Source organism: Pseudochaenichthys georgianus, chromosome 1 (genome assembly GCF_902827115.2).
Source record: "Pseudochaenichthys georgianus chromosome 1, fPseGeo1.2, whole genome shotgun sequence".
NCBI classification, from domain to species: Eukaryota; Metazoa; Chordata; class Actinopteri; order Perciformes; family Channichthyidae; genus Pseudochaenichthys; species Pseudochaenichthys georgianus.
In genome coordinates this window covers 29,320,785-29,330,443 of record NC_047503.1, presented here as the reverse complement: position 1 = coordinate 29,330,443, position 9,659 = coordinate 29,320,785, and positions in this window count along the sequence as shown.

The window sequence follows — 9,659 nt, the reverse complement described above, 5'->3', positions numbered from 1 at the left end:
ATGAGGCAATAGCCCCGCCTCTCCCCACCTCTGCTGCTCACCCCCGCGTCAAAGTAAACTGCACACTGAATTCAGATTATTTATCTTTCTCTCGATATGGACATAAACGCGAGTGAAGTCTAATCTGACAGGACGGAGACACCTCTCAAACTCCCTAAACTAGTTATAAATATGTTTATTTTTACTGTCGGCCGGGTCACTCATTACTGGATCAGCTGCTGCATGAGACAGACACTGACGCTGTCCGAAGAGAGGGAGGAAAAAGAGAGGCTCCGTGTATTTTATTATTATATTATATAGATTCGTTATTCATTTCTTTTAAAGCTCAATAAATAACAAAGAAGACCTTTGACCGGCACTTTTATAATTTTGTCCGGAAGATTTAAACTTTAATACACGTTGACTGGTAAAAAACTCTGCCCGGTTCCCTCGGCCCCCACCGCGGAGAATAAACATAAGGGCAACCAAGACAACCATGCTTCTTCGCTGCTTTTGTGGAGGAAGTTACAGCGCCACGTACAGGCTCCTGCATATGTACTGCAGCTTCTCCAGCGGTTGGAGCTAAACGGAGCTGTCTCGTGTGGACAGACACTATCCGGTGAATATTGCGTGTGGACGGAAGCTTTTTTGCAATTGCGTTTGCGTTAATCCTATGCGTTTAGCCGTTTTCGTCCTCGTGTGGCCGGGGCCTTATTTTGCTCTGCATCAGAAAGCAACAAAATGTACTACATTTCTGGAGTATTTCCATTTCATGCAATACCTCTTATCCTTTATTTATTACATTAATACAGCTATATGAAGACATTTACTTAGATTGCAAATGTACTCACAAAACATATGGTTAACTTCTAACATGTTTTATCATTGCAGGTTTCTAACACGTTACGTAATATTTAAATTAACTAAGATTCTACCATTTGATTCCTTCTTTTATTTGTGCCTAGACGGTAGGAAACATCAGTAATGTAAAGTATACACGTACATGATCATATTTATAGCCCAACACATACACTTTCCTTTAAATAAAGTGTTATCTTAATAGCTGTAAATGTTTGACAGTGCTGCTCTCCTCCCTCTCAGTTACTGACATTTCTATCGCACCGCCTCTCTCTTATTTTGATGAGCTGTCATCAGCCCTAAGACTGCCCCGAGGTAACCAGCATCAGTAACGCCACCAATAACTGATGAAGAAGCAAAACACAATGCAGGTGAATTTGAAACGCATTAATAAATGAACTTGCCAGAATGTCAATAGCGGCCAATTTTGCAAAATCCAACATTATTTCATGTTGTAAACATATTACCTAAGACAAATATTATTAACTAAAACAGTTGAATAAAGGAAAGATCAAAATGCAAATATTAACAATGCACTCCTGAATTAATGTTAGCCGTGATACACCCCCATCCCCCAATCCGACCAACACCCCTCCACCATTATACATAAAGAGCACACTACCTCCTGCTATAACACTTAATGTTGTCATTAAAAGCAAGTCATGAGGTGTATAATTTCTAGGGATACTGGACTGAGTACACTATATGAAGTGCATAAAAAGTAATAAAACAAAATGACCCAAACCACACATACTACAAACCCGCCATACAAATGGAAAAATGTAATGAAGGCAGGCCTGCTTTTTAAAAGGTGTCTATAAAGTCCACAGAGCTTAAATCCGGCAGGACGATATACTAATTGGTGACTGAATTGAGTAAATTTGCTTGTGAAAGGATATTATTATGGCTGACATCCACTTATTCAAGCAGGATGAAATAAATGCATGAACAATCATCTAAATCATAACTGGAATCAAAGTAAGCTTGAGTTTCCAAGTCTTAAAGTTGGAAAAGAGAAATCCTGAGTCATGCGGGAAAAGTTTGAATCCTTCGTTCTACATGAACTGGCTGCATAAAGAGAGTGGTGACGACACTGACTTTCCCTTGTGAACACAGCTGTCCGCTTCGGAGAGAATTTTTATCTGCAACAGCATTTTACATGCTGCTAATCAGAGGAAAATGTCTCTGTACAAACAACGGACATTTATAAATTTGATCAGATCACCGTAGGACATGGCTGTGAGACAAGCACACACAGAGACAACTAAACAAACATCCAATCAACAATAAATCTTGAGCAGGAAAATCACATTGATAGAAGAGTCTCCCTTGATCAACCTTAGCTGTTTACATCCTCCCACCACAAACATGACTCGATTATCATTTGGACAGCTAAGAGGACATTGTTGCTCAGGAGGATTTGTCTGTCTGATTAAATGCAGCCCATAAGACTCAGAGCTGGTACAAATATGCATCCTTTTAGGGTATTTAAACTCACAAGGGACGATTCTCATCCTTCTCTTCTGACAGAAAACACATCTCCTCATCTCCCCATCTCCCCTTTTGTATCCTGTGTGGCTTTTTTCACTTTGTCGGACAACATCTGGAGCCAGTCACTCCACCGCTGGCTCCCGAGAGCAGCTTTAATGGAACATGTGAATGTGTTATAAGATCCGGCCCAAACAGCTGCTATTAGCTCAATTACACATTTGGCTTAAGAGCAGCAACGTGCTAACTCTTCACGCATTCTAGTTTAATTGTGCAAATTGATGTTAATGCGGCCCTTAAGAGCCAAAGCAGAGGGTCGCAGAGGAAAACAAGTGGTCACATCTTTAAACAAAGACTCTGACGCTGACACCTGAGACTTGGATGAGGGGTTTTTACACGAATGGGTGGTGCTGGTTAGGGAATGAGGTAAATGTAAAGAATGAAAACAAGCTCTCAGGAGTCACCATTAGGGGCTTGAGGTCAAAGTTGATGGATACTGTTGCTACATTTTGTTTCCTGAGAACATTTTGTTTTTTCGTAGACGATGACTCTACCTGTCTCTCTGGCCTGGGGCAGGGTTACTGAAAAACAAATGCAATTCTTCCTAAGTGGGCTAAAGGTATCACAGAAAACTCTCTCACCCTTGAGTTTCCTGCAGAAAGCTGGTAGGTCACTCACAAAGAAGTGTTTATCTTTATAAACTAGTTAAGAACCAATCGGAAAATCACATCTGTAATTAGGGAATGCTTGAGCGAGAACCAAAATAAACAAGCGATCCCAATTGGAAAAACACACAAACATGGCCTCAAGATGTAATCTGTTTTTTTCACTTAATCACTGTTCCATGTCCTGCAGGCATGACATGTATGTCTAGATATAGGAATAGTAGAAAGTAGCAGGGAGCAATAGCCTTTGAGTCAATGTGATTCTCACATTCAATTACTTAATACGGTATTTGAACTAAGAGACACATGGAGATTTTGTGACTTCCTTGTTTTGTTCTGTGTAGCATAGATACCAAAATTGAGTTGTCAAGAAATGGGCATGAAATTGTCAGCTGTCCTTAGCTATATAGTGGAAGGAGATTGGGTCACCATCTGTGTTCTGTTTCCATTAAACTCATCCAAATATCACAAACCGACGCAATACTGCAGAGATGGACCGAGACGTGTTAATCTAGGGAAAGAAAGATCCTATGAATGTTTTTTCTCTTATTCAAAATGATTGTTACAGACTAATACTGTCTGTCTTTTCATCTGCTGAATATATTTTCATTGTTTCAGTTGCTATCCCTGCTGATGGCAATGTTGCACATCTAAATTCCTAAGACATTTGTTTCTTGATTGACGAAATAACGAAAAAAGGATACAGCACTACAAAGTTAGGTTGTAGAAAGAAAGAAACAGGGGAATGGCTGAAAGGCATCCTTGAATAAAGTTTTTAAGATGTAGCTGACTGTACCTGAATGCTAAAGTGTTTATACAAGTAGCTGCTCCAAACGGCCACGCTCTAAAGCAGGGTCAACAGCCTGCTGACAGTAAACACACACTTTCGAACAATATCTCTTAGAGGCCCTCGTAATGTTGCATGTGTTGTACACATGAACAGTGACAGCAGTAGTTGTATGAAGAATAAAAAGCCGAAGGAGGTTCAGATCCTGCATACTTTCTCTGCTCTGCGCATCTGGCTCTCAAACGACATCATCAAATCTAGGAATAAGCAAAGCGAAAAGAAGGCATGAGTGATTTGGGAGGTGACATGGCAGAGAAGAGATGTGGGGGAGAAAGGAGAAAGTGGGAACGAGGCCTGGGTGAGAACGGAAGTGCAGAATAATGGACTGTAAAGCAGACAAACAATTCCCACACAACACTGCCATATACTACATTTTGTCACACCGATGCTTCCAAGTCCATTTCCAACCTCTTCCCATCCTCCTCTTCCAAACCACACATACTGTGCTCTGCTGCAGAACATTTGAACACAGACTAGAACAAATTGATTTATAGGCGAACAGAAAAAAACATGGACAAACTTTAAGTGACTGTTCATCTTTTCAGAGGTAGCACATCCATGCTAAAAGAGGCTCATTTGTCATCACCAAGGCATTTTCTTTTTTCCTGTTCAAACATAAGCAAACATGTGCAATAGCAGGCATTTCGCCTCTGAGAAAGCCAGAAGAAAGGATGATCTGAGAGGATGGTTTATGTTATTGAAGAAGAAAAGACACGAGATGACAGCGTGAGGAATTATGGGGGATCTTTTGCTTTCTAGTCTAAACAAGCTTGAAAGAAGACTACTATTTCTCTTCGGGGCAGTGGCATATTCCTGGCTATTCACACAGAGAGGCACTCACAGCTCTTTTACATGTTTTATTGAAGCTCTTTTATGTGTGCGACAGGAGAAAAGTTGTGCTACTGGCTTATGTTAAACTCTGTTTATCTTCATCTTTTTGTATATGTCCAGCTTTTTCTTCCTCTCTTCTTCTCTGACTGCTCTTCACCCTTCCACTCTTCTATCCTACTTAATTGCTGCTGGCATCCTACCTTTAAGCGAAAGGGGGAAAGGTCCCAGATGACAAGTCCCAGTGGGAATGTTAGAGGCACATCAGGAAGCTTGTGAAATCCATCCTCCTTTCTTAGTCTCGCCAACACATGTAAAAAATACCTCTGCCTCTATCAATCCTTCTCAATCCTAACATTAAACATGGAAGACCTTGCAAACAGAGGGCCTAACACAGAGTGTACAGTGTAAGTGAACAGTACAATGGTCACCAAGTCTCAGCAGTTATAGGGCAGCCATTAGGGGCCCATAGGGACTCATTCAGGACCAGTATGTTGCCCAGTCGCTCGTATAATAGTGCTTCCGTAAACAACAAGCGCTATCAGTCACTGGGAAAACTAAAATACCCTCCCTCCTGAAAAGCACCCAAACAAAACACCAAAATAAGTCTCGAAGCTGAAACTCACTGTGACCTGCTGATCTCTGAAGTCCCATGGCACTGATGGACGTGACACACAAGTATATATAGAAATAACGCAAACTGTGGGATTCTAACTGTGTCATTCATTTCTCTCAAAATTGCCCTAAACTAGTTTTAAAGTGAGGTAAATCTGGTTTTCTATAGAGTTTGACAATTGCATGCGCCAAAGCCACATTCAAATGAAGTTAATTAAAATAGTCTTACTGAAAATGAAACATTTTGCATCATTTTATACACATTGCTCTGTAATGAAACCTGGCCTATTTTATATATCTGGAAGCTTTGGCATCTTGATTACATTTGACCAGTTCTGTGGGTTTGAGCAAGCTGGCGCTAAACCTGGCAGAGAGTGTGTGGGAATGACAAGTGATCTCTTCAGTGCAAGGACATTTGGTTTAAGCAAGTGAGACCCAGGAGCCAGGGCCGCTGCTTAATCTGAAACCCCTCTGCTGAATTGACTGGACTACTTTGACTGCAACTACACATTGCTGACGAATGAAAAACTGTACTATATGGATTGTCTGGACACAACTTGTAACTTTATCCTTAAAGAGGTTATGGGTCACAGTCAAATCCATTTTTTTTAAATTGTTGTGACAGGGTTGAAAACATGAGAAATGGACTGATTTTTTTAACAGACGGATGTATGTCTGGGAACTTGGTGACTGGGGATTTATTTTGTCCCTTCCGACTATAAGCTGGGTCTATTTCTGATCTACTAAACCATCAGGGCAAAGAGAGGGGTTGCATAAAAAATGAGGAGTCAAACGTTGGAAGAATGTACCCTGCTCCCCAGTGGGCCTGCACATGCCTATACATGTAGGCCCAATGTTATTATTCTGCTGCTGCTATTGCTCAAGGTGGAAGGGGGAAGCCCTGCAGTTCACATTTAGAAAACGTTTCAAACGGAATTAAAATTCCCTTCACTTTTCAACATGGAGCAAATTAGCTGAAGAGGCCAGCTGGTTTGTGTCATTGCACGATCTGCTGATGTACTCTTGATACCCCATTTACTGAAACCTGCACCGAACTTGCACCGCGGCACACTGAAACAGGACCCAGCTGCTGGTGAGCTTGTGACCCGACATCTAATTGCTTGCAATGGAACAAGCATCTTGGAAATGTGGTTTCTGGACTAGGGGGAGGTGGTGGCGGTGGGGTTCAGGGGGTAAAGAGACGGATGACTGACACATAGACGTAGAGACTCAAAAACCGAGGAAAACATTACATTTCTGAATTTCTCTGAACCGCACGTAATTGGTTGCAGAGCTTGAATGACATCAGAGCATTGACTCCCACTAATGGACTTTTTCAAAGATCCTGGGTGTCGTTCAAAACAAAGACGGCTATCAGAGATCATACAGGAAGCTTTACACGCCATACAATAAAGGCTTTTATACTCTAAAAAATGTCTATTTGAAAAAGAAGTGTGCGATATCAGTTCTTTGAAAGAGACTTTTTTTTCAACCCACGCCATTTATCTTTACTTGTCATCTCAGGCATCCGTTGGCAAGGCAGCGGTTTGAGATGTGACAGATATTACAGGCACAGCAAGGGGTTGACATATGTGCTGCTGCTCTGATAAAACACCATTTTGTAAAACTGAACAAACCAGCTTGAATGGGGGCAAAGGAATGATGTATGGATAACAACACATATCCCATGGCAGGATGCCAACACACAGCTCAGATCTTGGACACATGTTTAGCTTGTTGTTGAATCCTGCAGCTTTCTTTTTGGCAATAATCTGATGCAGCAGTACTTGGAATTCATTTTATTTTCAGTGTGAAGTAAAATATGTTGTTAGATGTGTTAACATGACTGAACAAGAAATCAAACACAAATCCAATCAGCACTTTCCATATTGTTCAAAAAGGTCACAACTGTTTGTTTTTTGCTGACCAAAGAACTGTTTAGTGTAGGAATGGAGCAAGGGTCAAGATTCAGATTGCTTAACTCTGTTCAAAGTTTAAGAAATGACCTACTGGCACCTCTTCAACTACGTCTATGTATAACAAATAGTTATGTATTTTCAAGGAGTTACATGCTGTAACAGTTTTTAGTAACCAGTGGCCATGCACTGTAACCATAGACTGTATATATAAACTATATCGACTGTAACACAACTGATTCCAGTATTAATGCTAAGCTATTTGAATCTCCTCCTGGTTAAAAGCCCAATTTGTTAGAGCACAGACATGAGATTAATCTGTTTTAACTGACACAAGATAACCTTCCTCAAACTATCTTTTTGTATCCATGACAACATTGAGCAGAACATTCTTCAAACCATTGATGCCACCAATGTTGGTTTGGTTTGAAGAAGATGTGAGGGGCGTCTTCTTCATCTGAGGTCTGCGACTTTTTAAATGGCACACTCTTTAAGAATAAAAAAAGGGGCAACCAGACTTTCTTTCAAATCACTTACAGTCACGCTAACCTTATTGCTAGTTGACTGAGCTGGTACTCTGCCCATTTCGAATTTCTCTTAATAAAACACCTTTTGAATGGAAACATGGGAGGGTTACTAGAGGTCAAATTTGGAAAATGAGAAGGAGACTACGAGAAGAAGAAAAAGAAAGGAAAAGTTGAAAAAGGGTTTTTGGGCCCGAGCTTGTCTCATGCCCTTCTCTTCACTCACACTCACAGTATCAGCGTCTTGGCTGCACGTCTTTACAAATTATCCCAGGATGCAGAAAGGGGCCAAAACTTGGAGATCTGGCATTCATTTACATTCTTACTGGTTTCTGCTCCTCCTGCCCCCTTTTTTTCTTGAAGAACAGAGAGCAAGATGGAATTTCAACAGGCCAAAAAGAAACAGAGCAGGAATCGTTCAAGTAACAAAATCCTTGAGTGAGCATCCCGCAGGGATCCGTATGGCTGCCGTGTGGTTATAACGTCTTTGTCCAACGATCTCCTCGGATTACCATCATGTCTCTAGAGGTCCATAAGGGCAGGATTTGTGTGTTCATGCGCGTTTTGGAAAGATGTGTATGAGTGTGTTTGTAAAAGCAGAGTAGGGATTTCTGGCAAAACTTCTCCTACTTCCTAGCTGCAAGCAGAAGGGAAAACACGAACATTTATACTAAAAGCATTTCAGTTTAGTACTTTTTTTATAAAAGTTAGCCTATGTCTAGAAGTTAATGCTTGTGCAACTATGACATAGGAAAAATCATATACCAAATGTATAGGCCTACGTCATGTTTTTGGTTGAGTTGTGGGTACGCTTAAAGATTGATGTCATTTAAAGTTAAACCTGATGCCTATTTGTGTCTACTTGGCAGAGGCACAGCAACACAAAACAATTTTATACATTTTAAAATGTTTTGCTTTGGCACACCGTCCACCCTGACACAGGGCAACATTTGCAGGTTTTTTTCTTGTCATCGGAAGAATTGTAATTACAATATTTTTTTGCTTTTTGCTCCCTTTTGGTCTCCACCATGTTAGCTAGTTGCTAACTGTGTGTTCAGTGGTTGGTTGCTTTACTGAAACAAAGTAAAGCGGCTTCCTGCTGGAAACAACACTGAGGAGGGCTGATAGACTGAACTAATACCATCAAATTCCACCTTGTAAAAACGAGCCGGGGAAATCCACAGTGGCTCAGATACCTTTCACGTCACTTCTTAACATTACATATGGATAGAAAAATATTTAAGGTGCGATGTTTTTGAATATTTATAAATAAATGTAGATTAAGGACAATTTTAGAAAACTGAAGTTCCTTCATACAATTATTTTTTATAAAAATACTGTAAGGACAAACCTTCCATGCATTTCTGGTTTTAAAACAAGTCAGGAAAAAGGAATATCCTTCAGTGGAAGGTAGGCATGTATTGATGAAGTTAAATATTTGGCCAAGGATGGAGAAGGTACAACAGAGTCAGTTATTATCCTTTCATGTAGAGAGTGTGTATACAACATTGAAATTGTGAGCATATGCAAAATCTCTAACTGACACATCCTTTGACGCATGAATGAAATGCCCTCAGGGACCAAACTATGATTGAAGTTGAGTGTTAAACTCTGGCATCGAGGAGTGGACACATCACCGGTTACAGTGAGACGGTTACAGCTCTGTGGAGAAAAGAGGGGTGTCAGTGTCACATAATAAACCAAAAAAAGTCACTAAATCTGGATCTCATTAGGCCTTTAGCCTGCCAGTGTTGGAATGAACACATCCAGACTGCAGCCACACTCGCCCGACAAAGCTTCAGCTCTGAGACGCAGCCGAGCCATGAGAAATAAACCCAATCACCAATAGAGTGCTCGAACCACACAGAGAGACCCCTGCAGAAGAAAATAACACTCTGAAGACAGATGTAGAAAGAAAATAATTGCAGTCTCTTCATCC